We start from the raw sequence: 24,674 nt of genomic DNA, 5'->3' as shown, positions 1-24,674 counted from the left end.
TTGTTCAGCAGAGTAGAAAAAGTTGAAAATTCAATCACTCTATGCTAAAAGCCAATAAACAAAAGTAGTAAACTTTTTGAGGCTCCCATGTTGGATTCTTGCCTCCATCAAAAACTCACTTTTGAGTCTTAGAAATGTTACCTAACCTGTATCTTGGTCTTAGTTTCAACATCTATAAAATGGAAATGTTAATGACATCTACTGCCTAAGGTTTTGCTAAGTATTAAAAGTCATATTATGCCCATAAAATGATTAACAATTCTGTAACTAACACATAGTAACACTCCCAAAATTATTTACTATTACTATTATTCTCAATGAAAAGCTCAATGAGACAAGAACTATTGTCCCTTTTACTAAAATGATATTTTGGGACTCCTGGGTGGCTCAGTGGTTGAACATCTGCCTTCACCTCAGTGTGTGGTCCCGGAGGCCGAGGATGGAGTCCCACATCGGGATCCTCTAAAGGAGCCTGCTTCTCCTTATGTCTTTGCCTTTCTCTCTGTGTCTTTCATGAATAAATAAATAAAATCTTTTTAAAAAATAAGATAAATAAAATGATATTTTAACTATATTTTCCTACTTTTTTATGTCACCCTTACTCCTAGTTACAGACTGGAAATTTAGTTCTAAATGTAATTTTATTTTTCTTTTTTTTTTTTTTTAATAAATTTTTATTTATTTATTATAGTCACAGAGAGAGAGAGAGAGAGGCAGAGACACAGGCAGAGGGAGAGACGCAGGCTCCATGCACCGGGAGCCTGACGTGGGATTCGATCCCGGGTCTCCAGGATCGCGCCCTAGGCCAAAGGCAGGCGCCAAACCGCTGCGCCACCCAGGGATCCCTATTTTTCTTTTTATAAATGTAATTTTAAATGAATATGTTTTTAGACCCTAAAAAGTTGTTGAAGGTCTTTTTAATAAAGATACTCACAACCTGAAGCTATCACCTGGTTGATGAGAAATTTGGAATAGCTGAAAGTAAAATCTCTGAGTTTCACTAGGAAAAGGAGAGGGAAGGGGTGATCTTGGCAGTGATATAGCTAAAATCTATAGTGAAGGGTGGTTTTGGCACTTATAAGCAAATCCGAATGTATTCTTTAAAATTTGACCAAGTCTCAGATGGTAGTCCTGGCAGGTCATGGATGGAGCACTGTCAAAAGCAAGTCCTTTAGAAAGCATTTCCACCATGACTTCAAAATGTCCCATGACTCACTGGCCCACCATCTCAGAAAATAACATCTTTATTATGAAGAAATTCAAAATCGTTACCCTGACAGGAAAGATAAGTACATAGAACTGTAAAACAGTGCTTCAAACATGAGATGACACTCTTCTCCTTGCAGTCTCCTTGAAATTAACTGTGAGCTTAATACTTTGAAGATAATGCGATAATCAACTGGGCAAAGATAACAAGATAGTCTATGATATAAAATGCACTTCAATAAAGAGAGATAATGCCACCACATTCATTTTCCAAAGAGCTAGTGGGGAAAAAAAACATACTTCACATTATCCCTTCCTACTTCATTTCAACTTAACAAATTAACTCATATGCAAAAAAAAAAGGGGAGGCGGGATATTTTTCTCATATTTTAGCTATTTGCTTTTTCTTAAAGATATACAACTGTCATGGGCAATATTATCTAGTGCCCATCTATTCCACAGGGTATGCCTATATGTCTGATATATTTGTTATGTCATTAATTTTTCCTGCATATACTTTAATGAAGAATGTAGAATTTAATAAAGAATTAGGAGACAGTCTGATTTGGCTTACAGTGTTTGAGAAGGAGAAAGACTGGCATGATAGAAGCTTGGTGAGCAGAGGGAAGAATGTTAGGAGATTAAGTCTAAGATGTAGGCAAAAGGCATGTTCAGGACTGTCCAAATTATCAGAATTTTTCTTCCAAAGAGAAAAAATATCTATCACAAAGAATGAGACTGAAAGGAAGTACAGTGATTATGGTATCTTTTGATATATAGAAGGGAGAGAGCACTTGTAAAGAAAACATGTATTACACTGCACACTCCAGGATAAACTCACCTGTATATAAAAGATTAAAAATCTCACATCACTGAATAGTGGTAAAGAAGTTAGCTATCAAAAGCTATGATTTATATACAGTGCAAAACATCAAAGACAAAAGGGAAAAATATGTTTTTCTTTTTTTTTTTTCATTTAAAGTGTAAAATATTCTAGAAAACTGGGGATAAAAAGGGAAAGACTACCTATTTTCCCACCATTTTATAACATTTATAATTTCAGGGTTGTTATGTGTAGGTTTTATATAGCTATAGAACTAGTATGTAATTTTGTACCATGTTTTCCCCAAGAAACATTATAGCATATGTATTTTTATTTTATTATAATTCTCATATGTACTCTTAATTGTTGTATGTTATCCTCAACTGTACATGCCTAAATGTATTATTGGCCATTTGAGTTGCTTTTGATTTTATATTTTACATAATACATCCATCAACATCTTCAAACATAAGACCTTTTCCATATTTTGTACTATTTCCTTAGGATAGATTCCCAGAAGGAATATTAATGGATCAGACAGTATGAATATTTTTGTAGTTTTTTCCCTATATGCTGCCAAATTGCTTTTCAAAAGGGCTGTGCCAATTTTAATTGCAACGAATGATTTCTGAAAGCACCAGATTCACTGCATCCTTGCCAACATGGGACATGATTATTTTTAATATTGTCATTTAGTAGATGAATAGCAAGTGCTCACATTGCTCATATAATTTATTAGTCTAGTAGGCCAGAGGATAGGAAAAGAGAATTTTTGAAATTAAGGAACAATGTGACAAAATCTCCCTGTTTTAGTAGCTATCTTTGTGGTCAAGACGGTTAAGCAGATGCTGGAAGATCACCAAACAAGATTAGTTCACAATAAATTGCATACCTACAAAGCACGCCGATAGGTAAGTGTAAACCTGGGCAGGAGTCTCTAGGGAAAAGTCATGAATTGAAATCTTTGGTCCAGTCTAATTCAGCAGTATTAATCATGCAACTGAAGACAAGGAAAGCAAGAAAATTAAATGAAAACAAATACACATACACTTTCAAAGGGAACAAACACACATATATCTGAATCCAGTGACTCCATGTCTAGGACCTAACAGATTCTTGCACATGTGATATAAATACAAGAGTATTTATGACATTGGTTGTGTTAGCCAGAATATTTAAAAAAAAATAAAATTGTTCCTTAGGAGGCCACTGTTTAATAATAAATAAATTATGGTAGTTTCAAGAAATGCAGTATCATGGAGCTTAAAAATGAATGAGGAAACTATTTATCTACTTTGACAGTCATTCAAGGTTGTTGAGTTTAAAAGGTAGGAAGCAAAGTATGTATATAAAATGTCACCATTTGTATAAAAATTGAGAAAAGGTAAAAGCCTTTAAAAGGTTAGTGTTTGCATATGCTTGGCAATCCCTGAAAAGATACTAAGAAACAAATAAAAGAGGTTATCTATTTGGGGGGGGATGAGGACTAGGGGAGATAGAAATAGGGGAGAGAGAATTTTTACTGTGTATTTTTTGAACCATGTGTATATTATCCATTTGAAAATCCTATACATTATTCTAACAAAAGAAGATAATAACAACAGAATTGGCTCTAATCTACACCCTGGAACGGAACTAGCTATCAGATTGTACATTCCATGAACCACAAGAAGGCTATGGCTATTAGAGGGAACCAATGATCAGCCAATTTTCTTTTTCCTTTTCTGTTCTTTCCCAGTTATTGTATTAAAGTATAATTCATGAGATCATCAAAATCATTCTGTACAGAACTCAGTCAATATGCCAGAGTAAACTGCGACCCCAAAATGTATTATAATAATAACTTACTTATGCTTTTAGGAAAATTCCACTCATTGCTATCCCTAGACCTGTTCTTTAGCATGTATAATTTCTGAGTTGTAGGTATGAACCAAAAAGAAAAAAATTCAGACATTCGACTACATTTGCTTTCTGGTTTAAATAAGGAAGCATGGTTTTCTGTCCTATGATAATGAAATGTAATAGAATCTTGAATTGTACTTAATAAATAACTAGACCAGGCTATCATTTATCTTCTTCTCTTTTTTTTTTTTTTTGTAGTTTAAATGAGTTTTTTTTATAAATTTATTTTTTATTGGTGTTCAATTTGCCAACATGTAGAATAACACCCAGTGTTCATCCCATCAAGTGCCCCCCTCAGTGCCCGTCACCCAGTCATTTATCTTAAGATACACTAGCGCATATTACCTCAATTTAAGCATGAGTTAATGAGAATTAGCAAGGAAACTGATGGGATAGACACACATATCTATATATGTAATCATTTCTATTTTTTTTTACTTCTTTTGCCAATAAAAATTCTTCATCTGAACCATAAAATGCAAATACATTCCCAATACTATTGTACTAAGTCCAAAATGACTCTTGACTTTCAAAGTAGGAAACTTAGCTGAACCTTACTTACAATAACTTACAATGTGGAAAAAGGAATATTGTACATTAGCTCTTTTCCTTTCAAAATTAAGTGTATCAGTCCAATGTTTTACTTCTAACATAGTTGCCTGGAAGCCCAAAGCTACTATCATTTCTCTAATTATTCTTTTGTTTATTTTAGTATAGATTTTTGTGTGATTATTAAAGCAGTGCCTGCTCCTGGCAAAAACATATTTTTCTATGCTTAAAAGTAAAACTCCCATAATCCCAGTATCCCCCCCAAAACAAATGTTAATATCTTATTCAAGCTTTTTCATATATGTAAATGTCAGTTCTTCCTGCATAATAAATTTTGCATTCTGTGGTTTTTCACTATTATTTCATCAACATTTTTCCAAAGTTACTACCAACCGTTCAAAATCATCATTCAATGGCATAAACCATAATTTAACCATTCTTCTCTTTATGGGCCAAATATTATTTTTACCATCAATCTATTACAAATGGCATTTAAAGAACACTGTATTTCTGATTAACGACATGGCATTAATTCCTAGAAGTGGTATTACTAAAACAAAAGGAATATTTTTAAGGCTTCGATACTTACACTGGAAATCTGTTGCTTTTCACCTGCCCAGTATCCTTTTTCCCTTCTACTGGTAACAATGCCTTGATTTTCCTTTGAATGTGTTCTTGATAGGACTCCCTAGTGATTCACTGACTAAACTGTAGGCATGAAATGTGAACTAGGTCATACTTCTCATTCCAGGAATTTCATTCTGGAGCAAAGTGACACACGGACAGGAAAGAATCGATGCTGATTCATCCCAGGGATGGTACCCGGGATTCCATCACCTTCTTCCATGACCTCTGTAGCTATTCCATTTCCTCTCCTTTTCTTTTGATTTTGTAAGCTACAAAATACCTTCCCTTGTTTTTTATCTTATTCCTTAAGTTAGTCACAAGTAATTTCTGTAGCATGTAACAAGAATTCTGTAAACACTAATGGATAGCCTTACCAGAAATTTAGGAGAATCTGCAGTTTACCTTCATCTTCATCATCTACATCAACTTTTTTTTTTTTAATGAATCAACCTTCTCTTGTAATCTTTGCTATTTTGATGAGCTAAAAAGTACTGCCATTTAAAAAATGTGTTCCTTTTCTTTTTATCCTTAGTTAAAACTAGAGATGCTTATTACCCTTATATATTTCTGGGTTTTGTAGATTATTTTTCCCATTTTCTACTGGTATACTTTTAAGTTTTTACTAGCCACTAACAATACCTATTGCTCCCTAATTATTGTTCAAGACACTGGGAAGAATGATGAATATAAACCTCTTTTTCAAGAAGTTTTCAGGTATGAAAGGAATGGATATAAACTGGGAATCACATTTTGAGATAAGTCCACTAGCAGAAGAAAATACTGAAAGGTTTCTGTAACAGTGAATATGAAACTGCCATTAGCAATTTCTGGTGAAAATATTTCCTTGATTTACTTTTGGCATTCCTGACTTAAACGGTCAAATTTTATAAGGTCATATCTTCATATGTGTCCCATTATATTTGTGTTTATAAAGTATCTATTTTCTTCTAACTTGATTCAGAGTTTCTATTAACTCTTTGTTTCATCTGACATTTATTTTGGAATACATTATGAAATAGGAAGTGTATATTCTTGACAAATAATTACTCAGTTTCCCCAGCACCATATATTTTCCCACAGACTTGTAATTATTACATATGATACTTTATTCTCATATATCTTAGAGTTTGTGTCTAGGGTTCTCTCACTTTCTTATTTGTCTATATATTCCTATACTGTGTTAATTACTGACATTTTTAATATTTTTATTTGATAGCTCAACTTTATCTCAATGCTTTATTTATTTAAACAGTTTTTTGGCTGTTATAACCTATTTGCTATTCCATAGGAGCTTTAGAATCTCCAAATTTTGCAGCACTCTCTTTGGATCTTAATTTGGATTGTCTAGATATGCGAAAGTCTATATATGTGTATGCATGTACGTAATGCTATCACCATTTTACCTGACACAGAAAACTAAAGTAGTGATGGGCTATGGTGGGAACTCACCAGCCCTCTGACTGGCATAGACAGATGTACAGTGGAATCTATTAGTTCATATACCCTATTCATAAAGCCTACCCACATAGCACTGTGTACAACTAGTGTAATTTTTCTCGTGTACTAGCATTTAAATTACAGCTTATTGTTTACAATCAAACTCTACCTCTGGCAATTGTTTCTGACTAAGTGCTAAGGGCCCTGAGGAAATCACCCACAAATGTTACTGTCCCACAAGGAATTGAATTGGCTCTGACGTCACCTATATATGCCATGAAAATATTTCATTGTCCAAAACCAAACAAAATGCTAACTGCCATAACTCAAAACCAAGTACAGTTTTATAACTACATGATTTATACCATCTCTTCAGTTGCAAATTTGCATTTTAGGACAATGAAGTATCTCTTCCAACCACTGTGTGAGCTGTTTTCTGATGGAATCTAGCAGGAGGGTTTTCTTATTCTTTTTCTTCTTGGATCAGAAAAGTACTAGTTCTTTAAGGTCTCCTCACTATCCATACAGGTTCCTCTTTCTGCCTGCTTTTTGTGTTTTATATATTTACGTATTTTTAAAGATTTGTTCATTCATGAGAGAGAGAGAGAGAGAGGCAGAGACATAGGCAGAGGGAGAAGCAGGCTCCCTGCAGGGAGCCCAATGCAGGACTCAATCCCAGGACCCCAGGATCACAACCTGAGCTGAAGGTAGACACTCAACCACTGAGCCACCCAGGTGCCCCTGGGTTTTTGTTTTAATCTAACTTAAAGCAGTAGCTTTTAAGCTTAACAATTTTTTTCCTTACTATGGAATATTCAAAAATGAAAAAGCTTACAAACAATTTGGTATTTCTTGGAGTCCCTAAAGCTCACCTATTGATCACTTTGAAGCCAACAGACCTTTGGAAATGAAAAAAAAATCCTGTTAGAGACATAAATATTTAAAAGGAATTCAATGGACACAACAGCTGAATTGAGTACAAATATTTTACATGCAAACTTACTCCCAGCCCTATAAATCTTAGATGACATCTCTAAATGCATCCCAATTTATCATTTTCTTGACCCTAACATAATATTAATACAATTGCAGTATTATGTCAGATATTAAAATACTTAGATGTACAAATTGGTAGATGTAGTCATTCTTCTTAACATTACTATTTCACAAAATGTAGAGCTGTTTAATGGGCAACTGGCATGGAGTTAACTTACACACTTAGTAGTTGACACACAGTGTTTCTAGATCTGGCTCTACTTTCAACGGACTTTGGGCAATTATCAACTTCCTGGAGTAAAGTTCTTCCTTTCTCATAGGAGAGGTTGGGTTAATAACCTGGATTCTTCCCAGGTCTAAATATCTAATTCCTACTTAGCTCTCATCCAACATTTTCATAATCAGCCAGAGCTGACTTTGTATGCAAGGTATGATTACTACTGGTTGGTTTACTTGCTTTTTTTTAACACACTATTTCCCTAAAGTCTTGCATTTTGAGCAGAACAAAGAAAAACCAGGCAAAAAAGGTAAAGGCTTAAACTGGTAGTATATACATTTTTGAATCTAGATAAATAAAATATTGAGATAGTATTATCAGAAGACTTTTTCCCATCTCCTAAAGCTAGACTGTATAGCAGCAATCTTGAAGATTTTTCTTAAATGATGGAAATCCACTCAGAAATGACTGTTAGCCTTGTGTTAGTACTAATATCTTGTTATAACAGAACTTGTGAATAAGTTGGCAGTAGTTCATTACGTAGTATGGCTTCTTGCGTATACAATTTCATCCTTCCTCTAATATGAAAATATTGTTCACAAACCAGTTTTTGAAAGTAAGATTCCTGACTTTCTTCACATGAGGGTAAAAATAAAAATAACAAATCTTTGGAGCTGTACGCTCAAGACCCTGAAGAAAACAATTACATGGAAAGCACTGAAAGTGAAACTGGACTTATAATTACACGCTTTTATGCATAAAAGAACCTGGGAAAACATCACAAAGTTTTATCTGTAATTGGGCTTACTGGATAACCAAATTGATTTTGAATTAAAGACAAAGTTATTTTGAAATTTTTGAAATATTTCGGCATTTTTTCATTAGAGAGTCGGATCATGAATCTTTTTTCTGAAGCATCAACTTTAGGGAAACTTTGACCTCAGATGCTTGGATTTTTGATCAACTTTCACAGATGTACATGAACATGTCACTCTCGATGTAGAAGAAGCAGAAGGCTTCTCATTAAAATTATGCTTTTGGATCTTTACTACTTCTAATTCACTCTTCTCCTTTAAATGAGGTTACGTAGATTTGACCTTGATTGTCACAAATGCCTTTTAAGATGTTAATTTGAAACAAATTTGTTAAAGGATAATATTTCCCATTTTAGTTCCACCAAAAAAAAAAAAAAGTTTGATTTTAAAGAATTTTTAAAAGGCAGATATTCTGTTATTTTATTGCTTAATCATCTTTGAATCCCTCTCTTACCTTCAACCCTTATCTTAGATAGTGATATTGTTCATATATATATTGCCTCAGGAGTGACACGTATTAGATTATCAACATGATTACTTTCCAGTTCTTAGATTAATTTGAGTATATTTGTGTGGGTGTGTGGATAGGTGTATATTTACTGGAAAGAAAATGAGATGCAAAGAGACCGGGCCATTGCATGGAGATTTAGAAAACAAAGGTCAGTAGGAGAGATAAATATTCTATACACTCTCCACTTACGTTTTTTGTTTATGATCTATTTCACCCCTATAGAATATAAGCTCCATGGGGGCAAGGGTCTTTGATTTAATCTCTGATATAGTCAAAACAACTAGAACAGTGTCTTTGCACATAGCAGGGACCCGCATAATTTGTTAAATTTTATGTGAATTATAATTATATTATATTATTATAATTAATTAATAATGGATTATTTAGGCAGACGAGCTTTGCCTTATAAAGTACCTTCATCATTCAGGATAGGTGGCTGAACTTGTTTCTAATGCAGGGTGGTTGCATTCCTCTTGAGAGACTTTCCAGTATACGGGTGTATGTGCGACACAGAGAGAGAAAGCAATGAATTTCTGACGTACTAAACTGGCTGAGGTTTCTCATTCTCCTAAATGTGCTAGTTTCCAATTAAAAACTGGCTCTGTCATTACTTAAATGAAAACAAATTACTATTAATAAAATTAAATAAGCCTCACTATCTTACCTAATAACGTAGAAACTCCAATCAGGACTATTTGACAAATTAAATGTTTATTTAATAAGGTCATAGTATTTTTGCACTGCTATTTATAGTAAACGTGATCTTTTTAGAAAAGTTATTCAGCGTTGAAATGAAAATCTGGCACAGGTCAAAAAGTGAATTTAGTGGCCTAGAGTCTTGACAAGTTGACATTTACTTGAGTTACTAAAATCCGTGTAGAAAATATGGCAGTCTGAGCCCATGGGCTGCCCTGCAGCAAAACAAGTCAAAACTGAAGTGAATTTGCAGAACTGGCAAAACTTGAATTGCTTGTGTGAACTAAGTGGCTAGCACTATCTATTACCTCCTTTAAGCCTCTGCTCTTCCGCCACACACATACACACACCCTGCATCATTTCTGCTTTTAGTCAAACACAGACCTTGCTGCTTTATCCTAATATTTATGTTCTTTGATGCATTTCTCTACATTTGATTATATTATGCCCTCACGGTTTTACAAATGTATTTATTTTTTTTAAACCCTCCCCAAATAAAAGATCCACAGGCTAAAAATGCCCACACTCTCCTTAAAATGAGTACAAAAGCTGTGTTTCTGTCTAAAGACTTGTGGCTTTCCCCAGTACCTAACGCAGTGGCTTTACAAGATGTTACTTGACAGCAATGTGAAAAACCACTTTCTTAGCTAAGTGGTTAAAATCTTCTGTAAAAGTTCCACTTTTGTTACCGATAACTTGATCTTAACTTCATTTTAAGATGATTCATAATTCATAGTCCTATTTCCTCCATACCAACCTATAAAGGAAAATGATTTTTACCAACTCGTAGCATTGCATAAACGGAACACAAAACTAAAATCAACTGCTTAACGTGTTTGGTAACCTTAATAAAATCCCAAAAGTTACAATGACTAAAACATAGCAATGTTAAAAAAAAAAAAAAATACCACCTGGCAACAGGTAAATTTTATATTGAAACACAACAATCGCAAGCTATGCTCTTTAATCATATCAGAAATCTGGACTTTTAAGCCACATGTGATGACTACTAGGGGAAAAAAAAAAAAAAAAAAAAACATTTACTACCGATTTTCTACTAGCCCAACTGCACAGTATAAGCATTCGGCTGTATAAGAGCATTAAAAATTCCATTTACCCGTTCATGAATTAAGCGATGAAAAATGTGCAACCATCGTCGGACACAAAACTAACATCACTGCTAGCTGACCAGCAAGTTCTTCATCTGCCCCAGAATGATCTACATTGCGAAGCTGGGAGAAAATGGAGCGTTTACAATTAAAAACGTGAAAGATGCTGACATTTTGGACAGCTCCCTCCTGATTTTTTTTTTTTTTTTTTTTTTTTTTTTTCCCCTCTCCCCAACCGGCTTTCTGGATTAGGTGTCAGCTTCCTCCCTCCTGCCTTCCCAAATCAGAAACGAGCCCGGCCGCCGGGCGTCTGCGGTCTGGGTTTCAGCTGTCGTGCAGCGCGTGCAGCTCCCAGGGGAGGAAGGGCTCGGCTCGGGTCCGGCCCGCGACCTGGGGGGGGCCCGGCTCCCCGGAGCCCGGCGGGCAGGCTGGGAGCGGCCCCTCCGGCGGCGCCGCAGGTCCCGGGCACGGTCCCACCGAGGCCCCCGGGGGCTCCGGCCGCGCCCGCAGCTCCCGCCGACACCAAGTTTGCGCGCCCGGGACGGGGATGGAGACGCCGGCCGGCGGGGCTCCTCGGGCCCGGCCGCAGCGCAGAGACCCGCCCTCCGCAGGGGTGCGCGGCGCGGGGCCCTCGCAGCGGCTACGCGGGGAGCAGAGTCCATCCAGCAAGGCACAGAAGCAGCGTCGGCGCCGGGGGAGGCCGGGCACGTAGCCCCCCGCACTTTGCGCCCCGCGCGCCCGGGTCGCCCCGACCGCAGCCCGCCCAACTTTCCCGGAGCCCCGGGCCGCCCGCGCGGGCGCTGCGCTGCCGGGGGCGCCGCAGGCCGGGTCCGACCCCGGGGGGGGCGGGGGGCGGCGGGGACCGGGACCGCACCCGCACCGCACCCGCGCGCGCCCCGCCCCGCGAGCCGGCCCCGCTCCAGCCCAAGTCTGCGCGCCCCGAAAGTGCCGCGAGCCTCCCAGCAGGAGCGGACAGGACCGAGCGCCGCCCCCGCCCGCGCCCGCGCCCGCGCCCTCCGGCCGCCGCTCTCCTCCTCCCTCAAGTCCCCGCGCGCGGCGGGACTTTGGGGAGCCCCGGGGAACGCGCCCGGCCCCCCGCGCGCCGGGTGCGCGGCGCCTCCGTCCCCTCGCGGCGGGAAAGTTGCGCCCGCGCGGCCCCCGGCGAGCCCCGGCGGACCTCCGGGGGCGCCTCCGCGGGGCTGCCCCGCCGGCCGCCCGGCCCCCGCGGCCCCGCGCCCGCCTCCGCGCACACAAAGCCGCCCCCGCGCCGGCAAAGTCCGGGGACCCGGGGGCCGACGCGCCAGCCGGAGCCGGTCCCGGGCACCGCGGCCAGGGCGCCCCCGCCGCCCCCGGGGCGGATCTTACCCGCGGGACGCGCCGGCTCCCGCCGCTCAGCTGGCCCGCGGGCCACGGGGACGCCGCAGCCGGGGTCCCGGAGACGCTGCTGCTCCGCTGCCGCTGCCCGGAGCCCCGGCGCCAGCATCACTTCTCCGCCGCCTCCGCCTCCCGAGCTCCGCTCCCGGCCGCGCGCAGGACCCGCAGCCCCGGCGGCGCGGCGGGCTGGGCAGCAGCGGAGGCGGCGGCGCCCGCACGAGCTCGCCCGGCTGCACCGGCTCGAGCAGCCGCCGCGGCAGCCGGAGCCCCCGAGCCCGGCGGCGCTTCCCCGGCGAGGCTCGGGCCTCGGAGACTGACGGCGCCCGGCAGCCAATCGGCGCGCCGCCCCGCGCGGCGGGGGAGGCCAATCAGGGCGCAAGGCCCAAGGCCCGCCTCCGCCCTCGCTCCGCGGGCTGGTTTCCGGGAGCGGCGGCGCTGCCGCGGGGTCCGGGCGGGGGGCGCGCGGGGCGGGCGGGGGAGGGACGCGCCCCGGGGCGGCGGCCGCGCGCAGGAGCCCCACGCGCCCCGGACCGCGCCCGCCCTGCCCTTCGGCGGCTCTGGGGCCGCCACGCCTCGCGGGGCGCAGCCGGGAGGGGCGCCGACCCCGGGCGCGCGCAGGCCCGCCCCAAAGTTGCAGGTGCGCGGCCCCCCCGGCTCTCCCACCTGCGCCCCGCGCCGGGCGCACTCCGGGAGCTACGGCTCCAGAAGCCACGCGCAGAGATGCTTTGAGCAGGCCGTCTAGCTGCTTGGGGCGTCTTTTTTTTCTTTTTTTCCCCGTTTTTCTTTGGAAAACCACTGCCGAGCGATCCGGTAGGTGTGTGTGTGTGTGTGTGAGCGACACAGACACCGGGTAAGTGATGTCATTTACGTTCAGCCACGCGACAGAAAAAGACCACGGAGGAGGCAAACTTTGCGCATCACTCTCTGCCCCCCCCCCACCCCCCAAGCTGGAAGGATCTGCCTTTGTGAAGAAGCATTTCAGTGCCCTCCGTGCAAATGCATCAGAATGGTCCAGGGCCCTCAGTCTGTAAAGCTATGTTGCAGTTGAAAAGGAAAAAAAAAAAAAAAAAAAAAGGTGACTTAAGTTCTACAAGAAGACTTTAGTATGCGTGGGTCTTTCCCCAGGTGACCGGTTCTGTCCTCTGCTCTCTCACAAGGTTGCTGTGAAGGTCAAAAACCAAGTGTGTGAATCGGCTGCATGATTGACAAATCGTTGGAATCAGTAAGTATTAGTTATGCTGCTGCTGCTGCTGCTAATTATATTTTAAGTGATCCCTTTTTTTTTTTTTTTGGCAATAATCACTCCCTTTCTTTATCTACCTTCTTTTTAAGATAACTCAATGAGTCCTGTGGTCCCCAAAATAAACCCTGCCTAAATTTTATGAGCCCTGGAAGCAAAATTCCATTGCAGAGTAGAGTGGTGAATTGCCATCTCGTCGTAAGCCAAAACGTGCGCACATCAGCACCATTCTTCCCAACTTTCCTGTGCCCCTTCCTCCCACCTTCAGTCATTTGACCAATCCAGTTTGGGGGCTAGACCATTTCTAGCTATGCTGGAACCAACTATGCTGAAAGAAGTAGTGATAAGTTTATCTTTTAGGCTAAACCAGAAATATGTACCACATCACTTTGAATTTTTAATCAAGAGAAGGTTTTTAGTTGCCATTGTTTAGGGTTTTTATAATTATTTGTTGTTTAGTATTTATTTTTGCTGTTATTGTGTAATTTAGAATCAGCCCCTTCAACAACTACATGAGGTGATTAATAATGCAATGAAGTTTAACTCTGGTAGAAAAAGAAAAAAAACAAATGTTTTTTTTTTTTTAAGCTTCATGGGGAAAAGAGTGGATATTTGAAAAAAGTAGAAATATTGGGATGACTGGGTGGTTCAGTGGTTGAGCATCTGTCTTTGGTTCAGGGCATAATCCTGGAGTCCCGGGGATGGAGTCCCACACCAGGCTTCTTGCAGGGAGCCTGCTTCTCCCTCTGCCTATGTCTCTGTCTCTGTGTGTGTGTATGTATGTCTCTCATGAATAAACAAATAAAATCTTAGAAATATTAAAAATTATTAAAATTGGAAATTGTAATGACAATTTAGATCTCTGATAGAAGATAAGTTTAGGATTATCTTCCAGCAAAAGATTAATCTTGACTAAAGAATGTTAAATATGAAGATGTTACCAAACTCTAGAACATTGTATGCTACTTAGAAACTCTGGGATGTGCATATACAAATATTTACATAATTTTTCTAGCCACTTCTCCATGCCATGACAAGTATATTATATTTCAGGCATACTGTTTCTTCATGTTATCTTGTATTTTGCAATATAAATCCTGAAAATATAGGAGTTCTACATACCATATTCCTTAATGATTAAGATAATGAAATGACTCTCCAAAGAAGACGTACACATGACCAACAAGCCTATGAAAAATTGCTCCACATCACTTGCCATCAGGGAAATATAAATCAAAACCACAATAAGATACCACTTTACACTGTTGAGATTGGCTAAAATTAACAAGACAGGAAACAACAAATGTTGGTGAGGATGTAGAGAGGGGAACCCTCTTGTGCTGTTGGTGGAAATGCAAGTTGGTGTAGCCACTCTGGAAGACAGTGTGGAGGTTCTTCAAGAAGCTAAAAATAGAGCTACCCCATGACCCAGCAATTGCGCTACTGGGTATTGACCCCAAAGATACAAATGTAATGAAACATTGGGACACTTGCACCTCAGTGTTCAGAGCAGCAGTGTCCACAATAGCCAAACTGAGGAAGGAACCACGATGACCTTTGACGGATGAATGGATAAGGAAGATGTGAGATAAATATATATAGATATATATGTGATTGATATTATATATATATATATACACACACAATAGAATATTACTCAGTCATCGGAAAGGACGAATACTTACCATTTGTTTCAATGTGGATGGAACTGGAGGGTATTATGATGAGTGAAATAAGTCAATCGGAGAAAGACAATTATCATATGGTTTCACCATATGTGGAATATAAAAAATAGTGAAAGGGACTATAAGGGAAAGGAGGGAAACCCAGTGGGAAAAAATTAGAGAGGAAAACAAACCATAAGAGACTCCTAACCCTGGGAAACAAACATAGGGTTTTACAGAAGGGGAGGTAGGTGGGGGAATGGAGTAACTGAGTGACGGGGACTAAGGAGGACACTTGATGGAATGAGCACTAGATGTTACATGTTGGCAAATTGAATTTAAATAAAATATTTTTAAAATGATAATGAAATGACTATCTTACGAAGCAAAAAAGTTAAAATGAACAGCATACAGATATAAAAGTAATATCTCATAACACTAGTGCTATAAATAAGCAGCTCTGAGCAAAACAGACCTGCACAATTAACACAATTAACAACCTACTACCGGGATCCCTGGGTGGCGCAGCGGTTTGGCACCGGCCTTTGGCCCAGGGCGCGATCCTGGAGACCCGGGATCGAATCCCACGTCGGGCTCCCGGTGCATGGAGCCTGCTTCTCCCTCTGCCTGTGTCTCTGCCTCTCTCTCTCTCTGTGTGTGTGTGACTATCATAAATAAATAAAAATTAAAAAAAAAAAAACTACCATTGAAAACCATGAAATATTTCAAATGAATAAAGATAAAAAAAATAAGAAAAACTTATTAAAGTAGCTAAAAGATTGCATGCTGATGCCAGTTTATATATTACTATGAATTTCATGGGATGTATTGGTTAGAAAGTCTAGTGTTGGGCAGCCCAGGTGGCTCAGTGGGTTAGCACCGCTTTCAGCCCAGGGCCTGATCCTGGAGACCTGGGATCAAGTCCCACGTCGGGCTCCCTGCATGGAGCCTGATTCTCCCTCTGCCTGTGTCTCTGCCTCTCTCTCTGCCTGTCTCTGTGTGTCTTTCATGAATAAATAAAATCTTTAAAAAAAAGTCTAGTGTTATTTAATTACATGACTATTTAATTAGCTAATTATGTTGAATTAAATGATGTTTCCTTTTTTGGGGGGCCTGCTTACGTATATCAGTTTTTCTCCCCATAATGGGAGAACTCACTCATCTTGTTAGTGGAGGAGGAGAAATTTGTTTGGGCACTCCTTAAGTCAATAACTACTTGCCTAATTTTGGAAAATACATAAAATAATTTTATATTAATTGGTGCTAAAATCTATGTTTATCAATAATAGAAACTACTTCATTGGAGTGAGTTCTGACAAGAGTTAGATCTAGCATGCAGAGAACTAAATAAAGAGGAAAGAAATCAGTCTAGTTCCAGTTCTGATTATGACTGGGTGAGTGATTGCAAGTCACTTAAACTTCCCCAGCATTCCATATCTGTAAAATAGAGATTAACAACAAAATCAGACCTATAGCTGCTTTTCTAGATGTGAGGATTAATTTATAATTGTAACTGCAAACCACAATGTAGCTTGTTGCAGAAAAGCCCTTCCCAAAGGTAGAGCACTGGACTTTAAAGATGCTACTATCCTCTCTCTAATGGGACTGAGTTTGATTCTCATGATGGCCTGTTTGTCGTGGATATATGATACCTTTTTCTACAATAAACGTATTAAGTTCCAAAGAGGTTCTTTTACCAATTTTGTGATAAATTGACTATCAGGTACATTCATTTATTTGTTAATGTTGTCCAGCAGGAATGTTTTTCCCATGGTTCCTTCACTATGCCACTTCCAATATGGTTGGAAGTTTAAAGGCTGGCCACTTAATTTAAATGAAGGACAACCCATTTCATTTAATATTAGAGGTCAGTTGAGCCTGGGATAAAATCTATCTCCCCAAATAATATCATTAATTAGGTAACTTAAGCCACATAAAGCCTGTTTTCATATTTAAAATTCTAAAACATCTATAACAATAGATATTGCTCATGTTTATGTTAAAAGATTACTATTTAAGTGTTTGGTGTTAAAAGATTGAAGCAAAATTAAGATACAAAAACCACTAGAATGGAATTGAATTCTATTTAGCTCATCACAACAAGTATTTTGTTTTAAATATACTTTATACCAGGACCAGTGTGTTCACTCTCTCTCACATGCACACACATATGCATACATAAATGGAATAAAGTCACTCATCAAAATTTTATAGGGAACAAGACTCCAAACCAAGCAAATGTTCCGATTCCTAACCCAATACTCTTCTCCCTGTATAATACCTTTCTCCTGAGATTTGAGAATTATCAATAGAGAGGGTGTCTTTGAAACTAAGAGAATGTAAAAAGATATTTGAGGATAAAATGTAGACAAAGCAGCAAGCGTAGAAGACCATTAATAATTATGAGAAAGTGTTTGTTTCGTTGTTATTGTTGCTGTTTTCGTTGGGAGTGATGGCAAAATTTAATCTGAAATCTAGGAAGATAATTAAAAGTAATTTGGTATCATGGAATCCAAGAAAAGATAAATTTGCTAAAAGAATGAAAGTTGAGGGATCCCTCGGTGGCTCAGTGGTTTGGCGCCTGCCTTGGCCCACGGTGGGATCCTGGAGCCCCAGGATTGAGTCCCACATCGGGCTCCCGGCATGGAACCTGCTTTTCCCTCTGCCTGAGTCTCTGACTCTCTCTCGCTCTCTCTTTCTTTTCTGTCTTTCATGAATAAATAAATAAATTTTTTTAAAAAAGACTGAAAGTTGAATATATCAACCTAAGTACTGAAAACACATCATGGATTAATTGAAATCTTTGGTTTCTTTTAAAAGGACAGTTCCGGCAGGGTGATTAGGATGAAAACCATTTGATCCACACAGAATGAGGAAAGGGTAGTTCCAGTGGGTATATTTCTAATATATTAGGAAAAATTATGTGATTTTAAGTTCAGTATTTTGAAATAGAGGTGGAGTCCATTTATACAAAAGGTTGTGTAAAGAAATGTGATCGACAAAATCTTAAATTATTGAGCCTGTATTGTTATTATTAAAATAATTTGCAAATATGCAGCCCTTTCGTGGGTACATATGTTGTAGAAATCAAACCATTACCAAAATTGAAGAAAAGATATTTAAATACCCTACAGATTCCATCTTCAATTATTAGGATTTTAAAGTAAATTATTTGCCTGAATAAGAGAATCCAACCTCTTTTAATAATGAGTTTCCTTTCTCCCCGTTAGCCTTAATCATTAAAGAGCAGCTGTATATTACACTGGTCTATTATGCAATAGAAAAGTGGAAAGGAGACTGGTGTGTGTGTGTGTGTGTGTGTGTGTGTGTGTGTGTGTGTATTGGGGGAGGCAATGGCAGGTGGGTAGGAGAGGAGCAGTAGGAGCTGAGAAGAATAAAAAGGAGAGGAGGAATAGAGTTTTGAAGCATTTGCGTAGCACTTCTCCCTGGCTTCGTTAATCGATGCTTCTTTCAGAAGCCACTTAAAGCAGAGGATGGTAAAAAATTAATTTTAAGAAATTAATGGCTCCTACATTACCACAACACAATGCTATTTAGGTGCCTAGTATAGTGCAAGGAGCTCAATAAATGTTTGATCAAGGAAAAAATGAATGTATAAATGTTGCATGGGGTTATTTTTAGGGAGGAAGGGAGGGGTTGCTGAAACAAACTGGTAACACTTAACATGGTTCTTGTAATTATGACTATTTTAAGTTTACACAAATGAAATCTTAACATGTCATTTTATTTTGCAGGATTTCCCAGGGCTTCTGGTCAGCTTACACAATAGAATGTGTCCTCTCCTTACACTGAATCTTCATTTTCCCTTAGCATCCCAGTCCCTCCCCATCAGGCTTTTAACTAATTCTCCAGGTGTTTTAAGGTGATTAGGAAGTGTGCCTGGAGAAGGATCCTATCTGCTTGGGAGAAGAGTGCTAATAAAAGGTCAAAGCTGAGTTCCTAGGGACTGTGACTGCTGAAGCTAATAGCATGAATCATCATTAGCTCTTACGGATGCCAAGTCATGCAAGTCTGTGAAGTTCATACAGAAAGAGAAATTTCGATCAATAGGACTTTATGCTACCATGCAGCTTGATAATTACTTTCTAGAAATTAAGTTTGTAAAGCTTTTTTTCTTTCTTAAAAAATATTCTTCGTTCTGAAAGCCTGCCTTAGTCTTTGTAACTACAGTGCAAGATAAACCAAAGTGTCTTCCTTTAGCAACCTTTTTTAAAAAAATGTTGCATTACTATGGAGGTTGGCTGCATGCATACTTTATATTCAGTAACCTTTGGTGTGTATTTAACAGTGGGATAATATCTCATACCAGGACTGATATTTTAAATCCACTTCTCTGCCTGTCTGTCTACAATGCTAAGTCACAAGCATATTTCAATATTCTGTTTGCAGTCTGTTAGTGTACTGGCTGTTGACCTGGTAATTCTAGGGGTAGGTAGGCCATGTTGTTATGTTGGTAAGTGAAGCGTGCAAACCATCCCTACTTCTGTTCTACTGTATGTTGATAACACAGAGACCCATGAGCACAATGGAACACCTTTGCATTCACTGGGAAAAATATAATACACTTGCACATCTCAGTGTCAAAATACCCAAGAAAAGGGCAGCCCAGGTTGTTCAGCGGTTTAGTGCTGCCTTCAGCCCAGGGTCTGATCCTGGAGACCTGGAATCGAGTCCCACGTCAGGCTCCCTGCATGGAGCCTGCTTCTCCCTCTGCCTGTGTCTCTGCCTCTCACTGTGTGTGTCTTTAACGAATAAATAAATAAAATCTTTAAAAAAAATAACCAAGAAAATATTTTATGCCCTTACTATGTCATGAATCTTTAAGGCTTTAAAATGAACCAGGGAGGTGAGAGCATGTTTATGAGCCTAACACCACAGAATGTAAGTTACTTTGCATATAGCTGTAGTCATGCCCATTTGCCTTTAGCTACCAGCAGAAAGGACTTTTACCTGTGATGAAAGAAAAGAAGTGGATGTAAATTTAAGTGATAGAAAAATCTAATTTCCTTATTAGCATTCATTTAATCATAAAGTGAAACTCTGCTTTCGCATTTCAAAACTTTCTTAAAATCTAGCTTACATAAATATTAGAAATCTTATAGTCTAGATTTTTATGTCCCAGTCTTACAATCCTTTCTAAAATACTTACAGCTCTATTCCTCTAGAGATGATTTTTCTCAACCAAAGAACCTGAATCCTTAACAATTTATGTGAATGTCTCTGAATAAAAAACTCAATTTAAAAAACATAATAATGGCTTCTATTTTTGTATCCTTCAGTGCTTTAAATGAGATTTTACGTGTATACTCTGTATTCAATTTTTTTCGTCATTACACTCACCAGTTAGACATATCTAGTACTTGACTTGAGGACTTCATTCTTAGAGAAGCAATTCTGATTATATATCAAGGACTTTTCAACTGAGACATTAATTATAAATATTTATACCCTGGACATTGCAAAACATGGCTGCACAGGGTAAGAGACTTCAGATTCCCAAAATGATATACATTTGTAACATCTCTTTTAGGCTTTAGGTACTCTAGAAATATGTTATATTAGATATACTGTTAATACATCTAAGAAAGATAGATGACAACATATTTTACTTTACTTGTATTTAACTATCTCCCCCTACTGCCTCCTGGGTGGTCAACTCTCATAAAGCCACTGACCTGTGATTTTTAAGTCTGTAGTGTAAATCTCCCTGAATAAATCCAGTGCTAAGCCACATGCCATCTTAAACCCTTCTAACAGCACCCAGGGTTACATCCTCTGGTCAAGTATACCAAGGATACTGTAACAGGACAGCCCATTAGATGCTATATAAAGTCCCAAGCATTTGTAGCAACTTGGAAATCCCTTAACAGAACATTTAAGTCAAGTACTTTAATGTAACTGATTAGCGTCTTTTTAGTCTTTGAAAGAAATGTTATGTCTGAGAATTAAACAGGAGACCCTGGAATCTAAAAGCAACAGATCGAATTTGAACAGGAAGATAATTTCCAACAGCTGGTATTGGCACTAGACCATAGATCCTTTTTGTTGGGCTTTAGCCTCTGGGGGAAGAACATCATGATTTTCTGAAGAGTAATAGGATAATTGCATGAAACACAATTTTAGATCAGCTAAAAGAAGAAAAGAAAGACCAGAAAATGTGCAAGTATCATTCTTTGCTTGACTTTTAATGAGAAACTAATGAAAATTAACCATAAATTCATTACTCTGTTATATCTATATTCACTGGAAGGGAGTGGCTAGTATACAATGATATAAACACAAATAAGATATAGATTTTTATGGGGGTTTTTGGACATTAACTAAGTAACGGTGGTATGAGAAGACAAATGCTAGTTTTGGTTAACAAAGGAAAATGTATTTAACAAAAGCAGTTTGGATCATTTTGGAAAACTAAACCACAAAACCTCATCCATCCCATGCATGCTTTCATTTATATCAAGTGGGTAATAGCAGGGAAGTTTAGAGTGTTTTGCTTTCTAAGAAATAGAATGAAGTAATTAAGAATGGGGAATTTTAGGGGCGCAACAACTAACAGAAAGTTGAAATTCTAGGTCTTCTTATGGGATGTGTGACCTGGGCACATTACTCATATCTTTGTGCCTTAGTTTCCTCACTTATGTAAAATAGGGATAATAATAATATCTTATTCTTAGAGGGACTTTGAAATTTAAATGAGATAATAGATTCTGAGAGCTTAGTATCTGAAAGATAACTGATCAATATATATTAGCTACATAAATATTTGTCATTATTGTTAATCAGATCCCCAACATGATACATTTGTAACATCTTTTTTATTGTCAAACCAGCATTATTATTATAAAATTGTGGTGATTGACTTGCCTCAACTTCCAACCATTCTTTCAAATATCGATCTAGTCTTACAGCTTTTGCTCATGCTTTTCCCATTAAAGCCCATATGTTTCTACATTGCATGTGAATTTCAGGAGCTATTTCAATTTCTTTCTTTCTTTTTTTCTTCTGGGAAGTCTTTCCTAAAGTATTTGTTAGGATAGCTATCCTGCAACAGATAAACCTCAATATATCAAAAGTTTACTATAATAGAAATTTATTTCTTACTCATTCTCATTCTATTGGTATAAGGAAGAGGAGAAACAAAGGGATTTGCTCCACACAGTGCCTTTCATTTTCAACACATAGTTTTCAAAAGCTGTCTATGATTCTGGGAGTCAACATGCAGATTAAAGTTGTAATATGAGGTAGGAAGGATTATTCAGGTGTAGCACCTGCCATTTCCATAAACATTTTATTGGCCAAAATTTAATGGTATGGCCATATCAATTGCAAGGGAGCCTGAGAAAGGCAATCTAACTATGTACCCAGAGGAAAAATAAATGCTTTTATTAAACAGTTCATCAGTTTCTCCCACAGGTTACCCTTTTATAGTTTTACTCAAGCCTCACTATGATCAGAAAAATAAACTAATTCCCAACCCGATACCATGTCTGGCTCAAAAGCAAGTTATATGTGTGCTGCATGTTCTTCTCATAAACTATCAATCAGAAGACTAGTTATCTACTGTCCCCAAACCCAGTGAACAACGGCACACTTTAAACTACTTTAGAAATGAGAATAATGGGAGATACTGAGGGGACATTCATTGACAGCAATCAAGAAAACTTTATTGTAGGTTTTGTGAAGGTCTACATATTACAATGGCTAAAATCCCCAAACCAACAGCTGGTGAGAATCTGGTATAACAGGAGCTCTCATTCATTACTGGTGGGAATATGGAATGGTTCAACTACTTTGGAAGACAGTTTGGTGAGTTTCTTACAAAGGTAAACATTGCTATGCTTTGTTAGATGATATTTATAAACCACATCATCAACAGTTATGCTCATTGGTATCTACCCAACTATTTTGAAAAGTTATGCTCACACATGTTTAGGCCTACATACAAATGTTGATAGTAACTTTATTTATAATCACAAAAATTGAAAGCAACCAAGATGTCCTTCAATAGATGAATGAATAAGCAAACTACAGTAACCCATATAATGGAATATTATTTAGAGAGGAAAAGTAAAAGTAATGAGCTATCAAGATATATAAAGACACGGATGAATCTTTAATGCATAATGCCAAAGGAAAGAAGCCAATCTTGAAAAGTTAAAATACAGTGTTATTTCATTTACATGATATCCTAGAAAAGATGAAATGATGGAGATATTAGACAGATAAGTGCTTGCTAGAGGTTCAAGGTGGGCGATGCAGAATAAGTGAAGTGCAGGGAAATTTTAGGTTGGTGAAACTATTTTATGTGACATTACAATGGTGGATACATGACAGGATGATTATTAAAACTCATAGAATTTTCTTAAGGTTTAATTTAAATTCTAGTTAGCTAATATACAGTGTAATATTAGTTTCAAATATACAACATAGTGATTCAACACTAATCTAGTGCTCATCGCAAGTGCCCTCCTTACTCCCCATCACCTTTAAAAGGTGCTCCTATCTCCTATCCCCATACCTACCTACCCTCTGGTAACCATTAATTTGTTCTCTAAAAACTTGTAGAACTTTATAACAGAAAGAGCAAAACTTAATATATTAAACTAGAAGGAAATAATTTAGGGGGGTGATGAATCCCAGGATGAAAGTTATATAAATATATACTTGGAAATAGCAATTACCTCTTGATTATGAAATTACATTGACTTTTAAAGAAAGTTATTTTAATTATATCAAAATGGGGGTAATGGGCACCATTATATAAATTCCAAATCCTGTTCAAGGCATTTCTTGGCTTATACAACTTCCACTACTCAAAATTCAGGCTTGCAGAGACTTCTTCCAACCTCATCATTACTAAAGTATAATGCCTTGAACACCTTCCTCACCAAGATCAACACTCTCAAAGTAAGTTTCCACAATTAGAGCCACTGCACACCTCTCTCACTTCTGTCTATGTCTTCAAAAATCACAAATCAGGAAATGGTGTTCTTCCTACAAGTTGTTCCTTCCAACTGTCACTACTTAAGGCCATCATCACATAGCTACCAAGTAAATTCGTACCAAGCTCCTAACTTGCTTTTGGTGCAGAGCAGCAAATAGCTGTTGCCAAGGTCATCCACGCTTTCCTTGGCACCGGAGCTGCTGGATGTCTCCCTGCTCTGATCCTCCCAGACTGCCCCGCAGTTAGGACAGGAAGGATCCTCACTTCATTTTATTTTATTTTATTTTCCTCACTTCATTTTAAATGCCCTCTCACCTTAGAGTATAGAATTCACTTTATTTCTCTTTTATTTTGCTCTTATCTCTTAAAAATGATGCCAATTTTTGGATTGAAATATTACAACACACCCCTATTCTACTAAGGGATTTATTGCTCCAGAGTTGTTTGTCAAACACATCTTCAAGACCAAAATATTTTTGAGTAATTCTTTCATTTTTTGAGTCTATTTTTAGAAAACTATCAAGGAAAAAAGATCTGCCTTAC

At 38.8% G+C, this 24,674-nt stretch overlaps 1 protein-coding gene and 1 long non-coding RNA gene across 4 annotated transcripts in view; one reads left to right on the top strand and one right to left on the bottom strand.

Moving 5' to 3' along the window:
* Window positions 1-12,526, bottom strand: part of B3GALT1 (beta-1,3-galactosyltransferase 1) — a 504,607-nt gene extending 492,081 nt beyond the window's left edge. Inside the window, exon 1 of one of the 2 annotated variants that reach the window (XM_072751846.1) lies at window positions 12,254-12,526. The gene's annotated coding sequence lies outside the window, so the exon portion shown is untranslated. Of the gene's footprint in view, window positions 1-10,896; window positions 11,269-12,253 lie in introns of those variants that run through there. The other variant, XM_072751847.1, reaches the window with a different exon arrangement.
* Window positions 12,527-12,740: 214 nt separating this feature from the next.
* On the top strand, window positions 12,741-19,908 carry LOC112916442 (uncharacterized). 2 transcript variants are annotated; one of them, XR_003234305.2, is made up of 3 exons: window positions 12,741-13,072; window positions 13,420-13,484; window positions 18,922-19,908. It is a non-coding gene; the product is annotated as an uncharacterized lncRNA (long non-coding RNA). The 2 variants fall into 2 exon arrangements; XR_012000305.1 differs by having other exon boundaries at window positions 13,595-19,908.
* Window positions 19,909-24,674: the final 4,766 nt, after the last annotated feature.

The sequence above is a fragment of the Vulpes vulpes genome, chromosome 3 (assembly GCF_048418805.1).
Source record: "Vulpes vulpes isolate BD-2025 chromosome 3, VulVul3, whole genome shotgun sequence".
NCBI classification, from domain to species: domain Eukaryota; kingdom Metazoa; phylum Chordata; class Mammalia; order Carnivora; family Canidae; genus Vulpes; species Vulpes vulpes.
This window is presented reverse-complemented; position numbering and strand designations above follow the sequence as displayed.